This window comes from Paramisgurnus dabryanus, chromosome 12 (genome assembly GCF_030506205.2).
Source record: "Paramisgurnus dabryanus chromosome 12, PD_genome_1.1, whole genome shotgun sequence".
Taxonomy (NCBI): domain Eukaryota; kingdom Metazoa; phylum Chordata; class Actinopteri; order Cypriniformes; family Cobitidae; genus Paramisgurnus; species Paramisgurnus dabryanus.
This window is the reverse complement of record NC_133348.1, coordinates 27,545,557-27,560,864: the sequence shown is the minus strand read 5'-3', so window position 1 is coordinate 27,560,864 and position 15,308 is coordinate 27,545,557. Positions and strand designations below refer to the sequence as shown.

At 37.4% G+C, this 15,308-nt stretch overlaps 1 long non-coding RNA gene across 1 annotated transcript; it reads left to right on the top strand.

The window, feature by feature from the left end:
* Positions 1 to 7,710: 7,710 nt before the first annotated feature.
* LOC135738697 (uncharacterized) lies at positions 7,711 to 15,067 on the top strand. The gene is made up of 9 exons (XR_010528759.2): positions 7,711 to 7,774; positions 8,607 to 8,692; positions 8,841 to 8,913; positions 9,227 to 9,323; positions 9,438 to 9,587; positions 13,804 to 13,871; positions 13,993 to 14,087; positions 14,154 to 14,253; positions 15,035 to 15,067. It is a non-coding gene; the product is annotated as an uncharacterized lncRNA (long non-coding RNA).
* The last annotated feature ends 241 nt before the right edge of the window (positions 15,068 to 15,308 follow it).

Below are 15,308 nucleotides of genomic sequence, written 5' to 3'. Positions count from 1 at the left end.
TGCATTCTTCGGCACCTTTCAGAATGAAATTGGACAATAATATTAAAAGCAGCATTAACATAATGTGCAAAAAAGCCATAAGCAAAGCTACTGTAATGTCAGCAGTCTCCAAGTAAGCAAGCCAACCAAGCAACAGTGGTCAAGGGGTTGAATAATACTCACTTATTGAAAAAACCTTTGTAAGCCATGAGGGCCAGTTATTATCAACATGTTACAGCTGCAGTCTGTAGCTTTGTGGAGGAGAGCAAGCTTAAGAATGTGATTTGTAATTGTTATAATAATTGCAAAAGAGGGTGTTTAGCAGGGGCATCGCTAGACCCCTTTTACTGGGGCACGTGCCCCAGTGTAAATCTTTTGTGCCCCGGTGTAAATCTCAAGTTTAAATTTTAGCAGTTAACTAGTGCAATCATTTACAAAGACAATCACGGCAAAAACGGATCTTTATGCAAAGTAGTTATTCAATTTAGGCTTGTAAAAGCGACGAAGCATTCGCATTGACGCGTGCACGCACGTATCCATGGCCGCGCGTCTGTTTTTTATGCATACGTGTGTGTACAGTCACAAGTGAATGAACAGCCTTGCAAAGCATAGTTCATTTGACTCATACAAACTGCAATACCTCTTATTGCCTACACATTGCATACTCTTGTACAGCACGTGCATGGGCAACCTGCAGGCGGTATGCGTACATTGTGCTTGTACTCTTCTGATGATAAACATTGCATGTCATCTTAAAGGCTGTTTACACTTGGCATTAACATGCGTTTTCATTGATCGGATTGCTTTTGTAGTGTAAACGCACATGTTGTTGAATGTGTTCAAACAGCCACACGCGACCGCCTTCTCTTTGCCCATTTATCTAATCTGAGGTAATGAACACAATGTTTTACGTCTTTACAAACACACGGTGTACAGCGATATTTTTAGCCTTTCATTGATAAAACTAAAGTGGCTGATTTCTGTGTAGTTTAATTTTGCAAGTGTGCGAAAGTTGCGCGATCCTATTTCATCAATTGCGCTGAAAATTCAGAGAAAGCTCTAACATGTACATGTACAAAACACTGTGCAACATGTTTACTTACAACAAAAGCAGTGGACTCTGACATAATATTAGTTCGCGTCCATATAAACTCATAATTACTCCCGCTCGCGTTTGAATGACAGCAGAGAGACTCGCCCACCGTCTCACAGACCGCCCCCTCACAGTATAGAGGACAGTAGCGGTCGAAAGTGGACAAAAGAGACGGATTTAAATACCAGGTGTAAATGTGATGTGTCTATCCACTTATGATCCGAGAGACAAAAACACATCATAATACCAAGTGTAAACAGGCCCTTATATTCATGGTTTAGACGATTACAGGTAAATCATACTGTACACCTGCAAAAATTAGGTAGGAGGCATGAAATACACATAAACAAGTTCACCTTAGCAACCTGATTAACGTTTATAGTAAGGCAGACTTCTACAATTTATCTACTATTTTGTCAGGAAGCTATATAAGTTTAGCTTTAGAGACTGTCTTCCACCACTCAGGAAGCAGCTGAATGGACGCCAGAGGAGGAACTTGGCTAAACTGACAACCCCTAGATGCAAAACTACTTAGGAAATCACCCATTCCCTATATGTGTAGATTTTTAAATTAGTACGGATTTTAAAAGAACTTTGGTCATCTATATAATGTATTTTATTTTTACTTTTTTTGTTGTTGTTTTTGTCTTCTTTTTTAAAAATTGAGTCATTTATATTTAGGTAAACTTGTATTGGCATATGATTGTAACAGCAAAATAATTCTGTGTCCCCTAATGTCAAACTTCCTTGGGTACATGTAATGATGCTGCTGAAAAGTCAACAAATCAAATCAATAAAAAAAGAGTTAGTCTTAAAAAAGCATTTTCCCAAAAAGGAACACTTTGAAAAGGGGAGGTTGTCTTATAATTAGAGTCATCTTATATTTGGGATACTACGGTAAACTTACATTTCACCTCATCAATCAACTCTTTGGTTGTTGCATGTTCACAGTATCGGCACAGCAGCTCACTCATGTCGAAATGTGTGTACTGTTCTGTACTCGCATACTCAGTATCAACAGTTTATTGGTTCTCAATTCATCAGATTTTTCCATTAGAAACAGATGAATGATTCAGTGTACTTAAATGGTGAACTGTTTCTGTCACAGGAGCTGCTCCCAATTCAGAGACTGCATCTTACGAAGGCTGCATAATAAAATTGGATGTTTCACAGCGAACGTCTGTCTTCCTGCCGATTAGCTTTAACTGCTGGCTTAATTAAAACATCCATGATGACATGCTTTTGTGCATAGTAAGAGGTTAAAAGCTGTCCGACCTTCACAACTAACTGTAATACACTGGGTCAAGGATCAAGACAACAAATGTATTTATTACATTTCACATTGACGTATGCATCTGGCAGAGTGACGTGCATTAAAAGTACGCATTTTCTCGGGTTGTGTATTCACTCTTATTTTAAACAAGGTAAAATTTCATGCACATGTATTAGTTTTCTTGGACAATTTATTTGTAATGCAAAGCTGACTTATTTGAAAGACCAGACCCCCCACAAGAAGATGATTATTTTGATAAAATGAGATACAACTACCCAAAGCATTTTACTATATTCTTTATATTCGAAGTGTATACTGTGGTTTTAGAAGAGGACAGAGGAGGTCAGTGGTTAAATCAGACATCATAAAAGACAATAGATGTGTTGCCAAAACAACTATGATAATATGTAATGACTTACATTTTAGTCATACTTATATTTATATATATTGTGTGTGATTGTAAAGTATATACTGTATGGTTTCTATCAAATGATGACCTGGTCAGGAACCACGGAAATGCACAGCACATAAACTTTAGTTAAAGGTCTGTAATTCTATAGCAAAGTGCAGCTGTTCTAGAGACACGGAGCCAAACCTTAAACTCTAGAAAAAGAAAGTTTTAAATATTACCATATGCATTATATAAGAAAAAATTGCCTGCTTCAGTGACTTTGTGATACATATACAGTTAGTTGAGCTGAACTAGACACAACCTCCCCAGGTGATGTGCAGTTCTTCATAGTAAAGCCTAATTTATGCAATATGTTTTTAAGGTCAAAGCTATAGTACATTAAAGGTAAATGGTGTTATAAATTATACATAATGTATGCATACATTTAACATTTATCATATAAGATGGATTGGCTATATATGAGGGGTTGTCTATACGTTTACACTAGTGATTTTTTTTAAACAGTGTTTTCAAATTTGATTGTTCAAAGTTGGTTCATATATGGTTCACTCTGCAGTTGACTAATAGATCAGTGGCTACAACAATGAGTATAATTGCACAAAAATGCATGAAGATATTTATGTGGGCTGATAAAATAGTGAAACTATTACTTAATGTAACAACAATGTCAACAGAAATTCCGTCCATTTCCAAATTATTGTTTACAAGGTCTTTGTGGCTGGTCGATGTCATCTTTCGGTAGCATAATGTTTTGTGAAAGGAACTTGATGAATCAGGGAAGTATAGGCAAAGATCCAGAAGATCCTATAAGGATGCGAATGTGGGCGGTGTACCTTTATTTACATAAGTCTCCATTTTGGTCCATCTAGACTGCAAACCCAGTGTTTTCAAACTAAAACAGGATCTACAGCATTTTCAAAACCCTTTTTTTTTGAGGGTCAAGAGTACCGTGGACACCATAACTGTGCCAAAAGCTATGCGTTTTTAAACAAAAATGCACTAGTGTAAATGAAGCCTGACTGTTGTTTTTGTTACATTTAAATGCCATATTTAAAAAAATGTCAATAGTTTAACATTTAATGCAGTTTCTTGTTTCTGCAACTTTGAAATGTGGTTACAATATTGTTCCATTGTATTTATCCACAGTTGCTGGCCACACACAAAATGGTGCTAAATCCATTTATTTGAGCTTTTATGCAATTTATTTGCAAGCATTTCAGTTATGTAAAGTGGTTACAGAATTGCTTACCTGTATACAAATTTGTTTACGAGACTGCATAATTCTTGGAAGTTCCCTGAATGGTGCTGAGTGCATTTAATTTATCAGCAAGCATTTCAGTTTTGTAAAGTGGTTTCAGAATTGTTTAAAACAACTTACCATCTATTTTCTAAGTCTTTAGCACACCCTTTGTGAAGCATGTGTAAACAGCCGCAGGTTGCGACTCTTACCCAGTTCAGTTCCGTTTTAAGTCACCTTAGGCAATGTTTGGGCACAAGCAGTGCGTGAATGTCAGCATTTGCCACAGTGTTTCCCATACGTTGATTTATTCGTGGCGCACCGCCACAGAATCAGCGCTGGCCGCCACAAATAGATTTTTCATGATCCCCATTTACATTTATATTTTACTGTTAAAAACGTCTTAATTCATTGTTGCAAGCACCCAGCGCGCCCTCCCTTTCTATGTTGCATGCAGCGCGCGCCCCCCTCTCTCTCTCTCTCTCTCTCTCTCTCTCTCTCACATGAGCGTGAAAAGGTGGCGGTGTTTCAATGTCCGTTCCTCCGTATACTTTCTTTTTCGCGTAAACGTCAACAGTCACAGATTTTACTGACAGAGAAGACGGCGATGACTTGATGAAAGGTTAGCATTAGTGTTTCACACACACACACACACACACACACACACACACACACACATACACACACACACCCGTTCTCTCCCTCTCTATAATGCGATATGCCTGCGCACGTGTTTTGTAGTAACTTTGTGTAACAGTTAGTGTGTATTCTCTCATATTTCTGAATTTGCACCCAATTGTCTGCGCTATACGCGACAATAAAACTCGCATTTAAATAAAAAGAGGCTCATAAAGACATTGATGAGAAGAGCAACAGCAGTAAGACTTCAATGTAAATGTATGGTGATTTATGCAGCTGTAAACATACATGTACGTTTCGTAATTTCCTGTTATTTTGCGGGTTTCTTTCAAATATAAAAGCGCTTAAGCATTTACTTGTATTCTAGGAGAAAAAAACAAGTCAGTGGCAAGTCAGTTCCTGAATAACACGACACAAACTTTAAAAAGTCAAATTCACTTCTCAGAGGCACAGAACTGTTCCTGAAACTGACGTTCTCCCCAAACTGAAATTAAACACAGTGTTTCGAGTTTTTCTCGTCTGTGTCATGTTGATATCAAGAAGCAACGTGCACATGACGACGAGAGAGGTGACCTGCTGCGCAATCGAGTTACCCCTCCCACTTCTGAATGTTTAACTGAGATTTCTAATCCCGTCCGAATTGACCATCAATATTACAGACGTCCTGTGGTAAAATTACATTACGCCATCTACAACCGTAAAACTTATCCCATCCGAATAGGGCTATAGTCTGCTCATTTTATGTCTGACAACAGAACTGATAATATGTAAATAATAGCAATCAGTTGTTTTAAAATGCAATATAACGTGACAGATCAAAGAGTAGAAGTGAAACATATTTCAGGTGCCAACACTCGATCAAACCGGATCAAACGCAAACACGTGATGACGTAACATATATGCTAATTAGAGTGTGACGTCATCACCGCCACAAGTCTCTCAAAATCCTGTGGGAAACACTGTTTGCCACTAGGGTTGGGTATCATAAGAAATTATCCGGTTCCGATTCTAGTTCTGCCTAATGATTCCCGGTTCCATATAATAAAAGAAATATGAAAAATAATGCAAAATACAAACACAGTCAAACTATTTTTAATGTAAGGTAAATTTATATTTTCAGTCACTATATAATTTATTCCTGTTGAAGTAGTTCTCGTAAGGTTTCCTACCTGGTTAAGTGGACATGTTAGGAGCAGTAGATGCTGGAGCAGGTATTTTGTCATATTACTTGTACAGCAGCCTTTGCAAGATATAATTTTTGTATGTGCATGCGCGCATTGATGCATATAGGCTTATATATAATGCATACTTATCGGATATACGTTTCTTACAAACGTGCGTGTTCATAGGCGCCGATTTCTTTTCCACTGGTGGGCGCTAAAATGTTAAGCAATTGAGACTATGAGCTTGGCCTTTTCGGGTCGAGTCGAGCATCAGAGCACCCACGGGATCGGCGCCAGTGTGAGTGTTTATTGTAGCACTTCCATCCATGAAACAACACATGGTTCATGTGAGAAACCTTTTTGGGGTAATGTTTTCAGCCACACTGAAAACGCTTTCTGATTGTGTACTGGTAGCGCATATTGATACTTTTTTGCAAGAGAGAATATCTTCCACCCCCAAGCCAGCGGGTCATCACTGATATCTCTGAGTTTGCTGGCCGTTTGCATTCACACGAACTTAAAGACATCCTATGGGTGAAATTGTTCTCTACATTTTTCATAGTTTGTGACGTGCACACCACCGCGGTGGTGTTTAGTATTTACTGGTAAAGTCATTCTGGTAAATTCATGGTAATTTACCGAAATTACTACGTAAAAAAGGCTTTATATTACATATTTCTATAAGAAACAGCTCTGTTTATATACATCACACACTATAAAGTCAGATGCTGAAATGCACTAGAGAAAATTTAACAAGTCTGTAATTGCCGTTTTATAACTGTGAAAAAATATCATTGATTGTTATCATTGCAAGTTATGGATGTCAAATAATCCTTTTCATGTCCGTTGTCCATTAAAAAAAATCTTCCCATGAAATGCTATATGTTTGTAGAATGCAACATTGCGTGCAGTTCTAAGGCTGTTGGATCTAAAAAAAAGCTTGTTTGGCAGAACCTTGCACGGCAAACCACAAACTACACGGAAAAGAGGTAAAATTAGTGAATTAATACCATATGTATGACAATATGATTTATTCTGCTCTTTAATTTCTCTTTAGTTGCATTTATAAACCATTCATTAAATTCTATATATTTACAATAGTATACACGTTATGTTACTTCCCAGCGGGCACCTTGACGTCAATTTGACATCAACAAATAGTCAAGATTTTGACCACCATGTATAACGTGCATGAATATGCATATTTTCATTATATTTTGTAATTATTTCCTTGTGGTTGTAAAGAGGCCCAACAAAGGTATCGATCTGACATGTTTTTTCTGGTCCCTATATCTCAGGTCAATATCATTGACATTAAATCGATGTTGATTTGATGTCAGGAAATAAGATGTCAAATTGATGTTAAATTTATGTCAAAACAATGTCTGTAAAAGTATATTTATTACTCATTGTAAATCAATGAGACTCATTTTTAACATCTTGAAAGTTGTAGGTCTATGTATTTTGCATGTGTTTTTTTATTTATTTAAATCCTAGCATGTTTACAAGTAGTTCACATTTAAAATGACACTATAATTGCATATACTATAAAATGTCAATTTAATCTGATATCGAAGCTTGATATTGAATGATCCAAGCAGTCATATGACCGACCTTCAACGTTGAAATTTGGTTGAAAAAGCTTAGTTGTTTGTTCAACGTTGACACAACGTTGAAACAACAGTGAATGGTAAACAGTTGCAAAGGGTCAATAAAATAAATGTTTAATGACATTGTAATTTGTGAATCACAGTGTCTTAAATATAACATGTTAAATATACATTTTAAGAATACCATTAATAATAAAATACATCAAGACTTTTATCGGTTTAATTCATACAAGTCAGTTTGGAATGTTTGATCCTGACTAAAAAAGTAGGGAGGTAATCTCGCGAGATTACAGCCTCCCCATATAGAGATTACACGAGACTGGAGAGTTTAACGGCTGTCTGCGTGATCATCGAGAAAGTGCATTGAGGTAAGGAAATATCAAGTCAATAAGTCAATGTTTAAAACGCGTAACATTATTTTATTCACACATAAAATGTTTTATGTTTAATATGCATCGTGCTTTTTCTGTTATTTGTGAACGTGTCCGTTATAATGGTTGATTCGCTATTCCACGGCATGTTCCCACCGAAATTGGACTACGGTTACATTAATATGATTGTAATATGAATATTAATAAATTAATATGATATCTGGTCTTATCAACTTAACCACTTGTTGTTTATTGCTTCAGAAAAGCACTTAAATGTAAGGGCTTTTTGGACAACTGTTCGGTAGAAAAGCGTTGATATCGTAGTTAAGTCAGTGAATATCTGATAGGTCTTACAGGCGCCACAGACACCTCTGTCAGTCATTTGTAAAGAGGAGCACCACGGCAGCTGGATGAGTGCGGTCAGTTAATTAATGCTGCTTGCTTAATTTCATGTTACTGATTAAGTGTTTATACTTAACGTTAGATGAGATGTTGGTGTTTTATTGCTCGCGAATTTGCAATAACTGCATTTATCAGGCATCACACGTTACGTCACACGCTTATGCTTGTATCTGCGGTCCCTCGCGCTGTATCCATGATTTAAAGCGGAATAAAACTCTTAACTCCTTTGTAAGGAAAAAGTCAAACAGTGTAAGTTGTTGGCATGTGCTATTTGAATTGAAATGAAGTGTAATGGTATTATTTTGCTTACTTCTCTTGATGAATAATTAGCAAGTTTAATGGAACTTGAAAATATTATTTATCCAGACAAATGTGCTCTTGTTTTCAGTGTATTTTTATAACTCTTTTGTAATGTCTTTGTTATCAGAGCCCTTCAAATTAAAAATAGTGATGGTGATCTTGTCAATGCTGAGATTTTAATGCATCAACAGCCATTACATCTGTCTGGATCAGGTAATGTTGTGACATGTTAACCCTGATATTTCACAGTATATACTTAAATGCATTAATGCAAGTGTATGCATTACATTCTGATGAAGGTCATCATTTATAGAATTCTCTTTTACTATTGCACTAATTGTACTTTTTTATATGTTGTCAGGATTTAAGAAGAATCAGACAGCAAGGGTTGTCAGATCAGAAACGTAATAACACAAACATAAGAAACTTCACAGGTAAGCTTTTTAAAACCACCTACTACTTGTTTCTTAGTACTGGATTATCATTGTCATTAGGAAAATATAAGAAAATAATTCAGGATGCAATGGTCTCTGTTCAGCACAGCACTTAATTTCTTCTGTATGTCACTATTCCCTCTATATTATGTACATGTTTCACACCCTTTGTTTTCAATAGACAGAGCCAGAATTTAATTCATAGTTCAGAGCAGATGTTGATGGAAGTTTTGAAAAGGGTTCATATTGACAGACAAAATGGATCTTTGTGGTTGTGTACATAACAGCTTTCTTTCCTTCTTATCTTTATTAGGGCTGTGACAGTGACAGTATTTTACCACTGCGATGGTAATGCACCAATTCACCACTGTGGTGCGGTGGTTATAGAATGTGTTTGTGTGAGGGGGGAGGTATATATCTTTTATATATATAAATATATATATAATGCATACATATATTTTGAAATATAAAAATGTAAACAAAGATCAGATATGATGTTTCTTAACAAATGTGTGTGTTCATAGGCGGCAATTTCTTTTTCCGCCGGTGGGTGCTCATCACAACCTCAAGCTTTACTTCGCAATGCCAGGTGCTCTAGAGTCTGGAGCGCTCAAAGGCTTTGAAGAGGTGGAAAGTGGCGCAGTCACGTTTTCGTGTGAATTGTGAAGTTAAAGGTAATGTTTTTCCTGTGTTTTTGATTTTGTTCATGTTTTGTGTGAAAAAACAGTATTTTTCACACAATTTACTGTATAGTGCTGTTTTCACTGTCCTCAAAACGGGCTGATGTCTTCCTTGTTCTATGAAGTCCCTCCTTCAGAAATATGTAACGAGTTCTGATTGTGTAGTTTGTTTAGTGTGTTGTGATTCAACAGCAGCTTAGCTTAGTCAGAGCTAGGGCTGCACGATTAATCAAACACGATTGTCACACACATCTCGTCAGTAAAGCTGGTTCCTTGATAAGTAATAAATCACCATCAGCTGCTTTCAGATGGAGCACCATTTACTACACAGACCCGACAAAAGGAGAAATCATTGCCGATTATGAATGCGATATTTTCCCTTTTGTCAGTGAACTACGGCTCTGTGTAGTAAATGGCGCTCCATCTGAAAGCAGCTGATGGTGATTTATTACTAGTGATGGAAATTTTCGTTCATTTAGGTGACTCGTTCATTTTCAGTTCGTTCACCAAAATGATTCGTTCAGACTCGTTCACTGATTCGTTCAGTGACCATTTCTTAATTTTACAAAAATACGCCAATAGGTGGCGAAGATGTGTGTCATTATGTGTTATAAGACAATGAATGACTTTTTGCAAAAACTCATTAGTTTTTAATAAAGCTCAAATTGTGAAATACTAAGCATAATTTTATCAAGTTACCGAATATATTAAGACACACGTACATTCATAGTACATCTAATCTGGATTTGTTGTAAATAAAGACTCCCGTGCATGCCTCTGGTTCAGTCAGTCATCACATCCTCGTTCACGAATCATATAATTTCGGTCATGTCGTTCAAGACTTCGTTCAGACGCAGATGACTGATTTAAGTTCGGTGAAAGGGTGGATTAAACTATATAGACATATAAAACTATATTAAACAGAAATACCAATTTTTTCAACAGTAATTACCTTGCTTATCATTTGTATTAAGGTAAATAGTCCGCCTAAACATGGTTACAATAACTTTATTAAAATAAAACCACATGATTCTTTCACAAGATTGTTTACGTTGCACTCGCTATCTATACGATCTCTCTCATTCATTAGGTTGTAACCTGTACCAGTCATTCAGTTTGTTTAAGAACGCGATCTCTATCTCTCTCTCGTTCGTTCAGACTCAAAACAGCGGCTCGGTCAGTGAAGGGCGTATTCATTCAGTACGTTGAGCAAATCATATGCTCGGCCACAGCTTATACTCGATTGCCATTGGCTCGTAGTTTTGTCACTCTTTGAAGGCGGAAAGAAAGCCGCGCATCATTTGTCCGTGCTCCTCAAGAAGAGAGGGAAATTTCAGTGAACGAGAAATATGAGTCAATGGATGGCGTGAACGAGAACGATTCGTTCACATAAAAGATTCGTTCAAAAAGAACGATTCGTTCACGAACGTAACATCACTATTTATTACTAATCAAGGAACCAGCTTTACTGACGAGATGTCCGTGACAATCGTGTGTGATTAATTGTGCAGCCAGAGCCATTTGAGCTTAGCTGGCGACTGACGTGTTCCTGTGGGCGGAGGTTAGTCAATGCTCGTCATTCAACCAGGAATTAGAGGGCTATAGTACAAACTGGCCGTTCACTGTATGGTTTGAAAGGGGAATATATCGCTTGGCAGTAGGCTTGTTGCGATAGTCGGTGAAACGGTGATTACCGGTGCTTCAGCCTCTCACCGTTTAGATCACCACCGCGACACCGTCTTTCACCATCGTTTTGATATTTTCTTGTAATAAAATCATTTAGTTTCGTTAGAGAGAGCAAACGCTTACAACTGAATGTGTCTGCTGTTTGAATTCAGCGGAGCTGAACGCGCATCATCACAGAGCAGCGGCTGCGGATGTCAGATTTAATTTATTCCTGTCAGACTGCGGCGAGCAGATGATGGCAGAAGCCGCGTGCTTACTCGTTTTTGTTATAATATACATATATGATGTTTAACTCTTTCCCCACCATTGACGAGATATCTCGTCAATTAAGAGAAAACGCTTCCCCGTCAATGACGAGATTTTCCGTCTTTCCGCAATACCGCTATTATCCACCAGGTGGCGCCCTTCCGCAACTTTTTAAAACCGGAAGTATTGCCCTATGGCAAGCGGCTGCATGTCCGTGTCTGTTTTAAAGATCGCTCTGAATGGGATCTCTATGAAAAGTCCGTCATAAAAATGGAATTATTTCTGCTTTTTGCTCAAAATATGGTGTTTTTGCAAAAACCTACCCATATTCAAAAGCTGATTGCAAAAGAACCACTAAAGGTAGGATGAAACGTTTTTTTTTTTTTTTTTGAAAGCAGAGGGTCTGTTCTTTCATTTGGTATATTGTATGTTTATATATTTAAAGAAGAACATTTTCTGGAAGGCATTAAACTTTGGTGAAAATCATGAAAAACGCTGGTGCTGGCTGGCAACTTTTTTTAAAAATGCTGGCGGTGAAAGAGTTAATATAGGTCAGATCGTTTTGTTGTTGTGTTTTTCATTAGGAATAATAATAAACCCACCATTCAAGCAGCGCTTTATGAAGGAATAGCCGGTTGCTCTGCTTGGGACTGGCGGGTTCTGTCAGAAGTACCTGCGCACATTGACTCAAGCACTTAAACCAGCTGTTGTACTCGCATTTGCACGCAAATTCATACGCAATTTAACGCAGCGTGCGCAAGCGCTGGATTTAAACAACAGTTGCATCTAATTCAAAAGTGAAAGTAAAATGCCCCTATATAATGCATTTATAAGCCCCTTCCACCCGGTTAAACCGGTATCACCGGGTTTGTCACGCGCTGATTTACCGGTGGGAAAATTCTGTCACCGCAACAACCCTACTTGGCAGTGAACTTAGAGCATAAATAATACCTTAGCTCAAACAGCAACATTACACACATTACACACGAACTAAATTTGCGATCAGGAAAAACAGTACCTTTAATGTGAATAAACTGAACATATGTGCTTTGCCATTTCGCTGGGTGCTTGAGCCGAGCTTCTGAGCACCCACGGGATTGGCGCCTATGTGTGTTTATTGTAGCACTTCAATCCATGAAACAAAAAGTGAGAAACCTTATTGGGGTTACAATGTTTCCAGCAGCACTAAAAACATGTTCTGATGGTGTACGGGTAGCGCAGATTGATACTTTTTCGCAACCTTGAGTGACCAAGAAAGAATATTTTGCCTCTGTTCTGCTCCCAAGCCACCGTGTCATCACTGATATCAGTTGCAAATAGCGCTCTAACTCTGAATCTGCTGGCTGTTTGCGTTCACACAAACTTGAAGATATCTCGCTGGGGGAGATTGTACTTTATATTTTTTCATAGTTTGTGACGTGCACGCAACCGCAGGCCGCACTTTACCACCACGGTGGTTATGAGAACTGTCACAGCCCTAATCTTTATGTATTATGGCTCTAATCATCACTTTTAAAATTATGGCACCCCCTTACCTTCGCTTGCTTATAGAGCCTTATGTACCCTCTCGATCACTGCGCTCTGCCACCGAGCGACGACTTGTGGTACCATCTCAAAAAGGGAAGAAAACACTAACGCGTACCTTCTCAGGAACTGTCCCACAACTGTGGAATGATCTGCCGGTCGTGACACGATCAGCTGACACTGTAGCTGTCTTTAAGACTCTGCTAAAAACCCATCTCTTCCACATTACCTAACTTCCTAATTACAGATTTACTATCTTTATTTAATTACCCTTCTCTTTATCTCTTTCTCTATCTACCTTCCTCTTTATCTAAAAAATAAAAAATAAAAAAAAAAAAACTACTAACATACCCTTGGCTATGTATATTGTGTTGGACTTGATGAGACTATTTCCAGTGCACTTATGTATTGCTGTCTTATGTTGCCATAATTGCTTCTATTGTTTACCTCACTTGTAAGTCGCTTTGGACAAAAGCGTCTGCTAAATGACTAAATGTAAATGTAAATGTAAATGTATGGCTATGCCCATGAGTTATAAAATTCAAGTTATCACCAACCATTGTAATCCACCACCAAGCTACCATGTAGTAATGGAACCTTACAATAGATTTTTTACTTGTTTTGGATTGTATTCCGATCAAATTCTAGTAATCCTAATAATTAAGATGCAGTGTTTTGTATTTCACAATTTATGTTTTCTTTTTAAAATGGGCTAAGACTTGTTTTTTATTTTGTTATGTGTTTTATATTGTAGGCAGATCACCGTGCAACTTGGTGAAGTCATGTGTCTTTCCAGATGGCCAAATCTGTACCCCTCAAAAAGTAAGGAAATAATAGTGTCCCATGACAAAAAATTGAAACATTCTTAATTTTTTTTAATAGTTGTGCTTGGGCCACAGTTTTTTTATGTTTTTGTACAAATGAAATATGTTTTTTTTTTCAGAACTTTATTAAATGCCATGATAGACAAGATGAGCCTTAAGAGGAGATTTGGGAAGATGCTGTTTCATAAGTCTTTGCTTTGCCAGATTATTTGTGGTAAGTTTGTAAAATCTATATTAAAAATAGGACAAGAATATCTCCTAATCAAAATTTTTTGATCAGGTTGGGGTGTCTGCCAACGTGATGCCTTGCTGGTCTGGTTTGAGTTTGAAGTCTCTTACAGACAGTCCAGAAGGTCTGGAGTCCATCTTAGCTTTCATTGGTAAGTGACTGCACAAGAGGCTGTTTGACCCACACGTAAGGTAAACAGTCAATGTTTGCTTTGTTTAGCATCTCAATTTGGGGGGGGATATAGAGTCAATATCACCCAAGTATTCAGACCCTTTACTCTGTATTTAGTTAACGCACCTTTTGAAGCAGCAGTTACAGCCTCAGGTCTTTTTGGGAAGGATGCAGCAAACCTTGCAACACCTGGATTTGTTTTTAAAAAAACAGTTAGAAGCACCATTCACTTCCATTTTATTCTTTTATCCTGCTATGGAAGTCAGTGGTGCTTCTGGTCAGTTTGGTTACAGACATTCCTCAAAATATCTTTGTGTTCATCAGAACCCTTTAAGGTGTAGAAACATCAAGACCAATAGGAGACACCTGAGCTAAATTCCAGGTATTGTTGGAAAGGGTCTGAATATGTATAATGTAAAAAAATCTACATTTGCAAACGTTTCAAAAAACGTTTGCAAATGTAAAAAAATGTATGAGGAAAAATGTAAACAATTGCAGTATCATGAAAGAACATAACAAAATTGAAAAGTGAAGAGGGTCTTAATACTTTCTGAATGCACTGTAGATGATCTTAAATGAAGCTCATTGTCACATTTGTAAACACAACAGCTTTCTTCCTTCATCAGCTATGCTATGTTTCTAGTCAGACCATTAAAGAACACACATCTTGCCTTCATGTGCAATAACTTTTTTTATACATGGCCTAAAAAACATAGCATTTTTGACAATGAAATAACATGCGGTTTGTTTTTCCCCTTTAGATGCTGTCATCATTTTTTAAGTGCATGAGCCAGAAAGGACGGGTGGTGGTGGCCATAAGAAGACTGTCAACTAAACTAGGGTGACCATACGTGCCATTCTTCCCGGACCCGTCCTGTCCAGTCTTTTGGAACTCGTATTTGTCGACCGCATACGTCACAGAGGATTATTATTATTATTACAGAAAAGCAACCGTTACATTTTAAGGTAAGAAGAATGAAACTACGATTGTATATCTTATGTTTTTAACTGAATGGCGTATGCGGTCAACAAATA